This window comes from Tupaia chinensis, unplaced genomic scaffold (genome assembly GCF_000334495.1).
Source record: "Tupaia chinensis unplaced genomic scaffold, TupChi_1.0 Scaffold000074_1, whole genome shotgun sequence".
Classification (NCBI taxonomy): domain Eukaryota; kingdom Metazoa; phylum Chordata; class Mammalia; order Scandentia; family Tupaiidae; genus Tupaia; species Tupaia belangeri.
The window spans coordinates 4,777,716-4,779,138 of record NW_006159534.1 but is presented as its reverse complement, the minus strand read 5'-3'; positions in this window follow the sequence as shown (position 1 = coordinate 4,779,138).

Below are 1,423 nucleotides of genomic sequence, written 5' to 3'. Positions count from 1 at the left end.
GTCTCCTCCTGTATATCCCCAGCATCTCCATGGTACTCTTTGAGGACTTTGCTCACTTATCTCTGCACTAGAGCTATTTAAACCTCTCCTCCAGATCACTTAAGACATGACAAGGGTGTCTTAGCCATTTCTGCGCACCCCCCCCCCCATAGTATGTAATAGCAGTGGTCTGCTGAATGGGCCTGCTTCTGTTGAGTTGGTGCAGTGTTCTACGCAGCAGTGGAATGGTGACAGGAATGTCCACAGAAGCCCTGTCCTGACATGACGGTTGTACCCTTCAGGGTCATTTTCTGGGCCAGCATCGTCCAGAACCTTGGAGACAGGTGATGGGGAGGACTCTTCTCTAGAAACCTATAGCAGTCTTCTCCACTCTCTGCCTCCTTCCCCTCCCTCAGGAGAAGGCTTTGCGGTCTCTTTTCCCTCCATTAGCTGTGCTTGTTGAGGGTTCCCCAGCTGCAGCTTCCTGTGGTCTCCTCCGGCTTCCACTATTTGTTTATTTCTTGTCAGCTTCTTTCTCTGGCTGTGGCTTTAAATAGAGCCGGTGACTGTCAGCCTCGGCTCTGTGCAGTGAACCTGCTGCCTGTGGGTGGCGAGTTGAGTAGACGTTATACTCTATGTAAAGGGTTATCCCTCACACATCAAAGCTGCTTGGCACAGACCCAAGCTGTCCAGAAGGTTTTACTTCTGACCCTCCGAACAGAACTTTACAGACAGAAGCGTCGTCTGACACTCTCTCCTCCGAGTCCTGGTCCTCTCTCCCGCTCCCATTCTTGCTACCAAGGCGCCCTCCTCACAAGATGAGCAGGTGGCAGAGGGTATCAGGGCTGTCTGTGGCATGGTGTCACCTGCCTGACAAAGGACACCGAGCAGTTCATGCATGTTAGTCTCCCAGGACCCGATTCTTTTCTCCTCTTTGAGAAAGTTGGAGCTGAGCTTGATATACATTGCCTAGCCATTCTAAACCCTAAACCACAGTGGCCTTGCTTGTAGGTTATGGAAGGAGAAAGAGAACCCCAAAACCAGGCCAGGAAACCGGGGCTTTGTCTGTCCCCCATCGCCACCTCAGAAAGCCACATTTCCACCTTTGCCTGTTTGTAAGAAAAGCAAGTCATCTTTTATCTCCAGGCCAGTGGCCCTGTGTCACCTCCCTACACAGCAGGTGACCTCCTTTCTCCCTCACCTCCACCCTCTGCCACCCCCACCCCCACACTCTGCCTCTCCCTGAACTCTGGAGAGCAAGGGGCCCCTCGGAGGCAGCTGCCAGTGAGCGAGCTGTCAGCAGGAGAGCCGCGCAGGCAGTGCCATCCTGCTCCAGCCTGCGGTCCTCCCCCGGCTCGGCTCTGCGTGGCAGTGCGCATCATCTGTGAGAGTGCCCCTCTCCCCCTCCCGTCCCCACCCCCTCCCCTGCTCGTTGGCTCTTTCC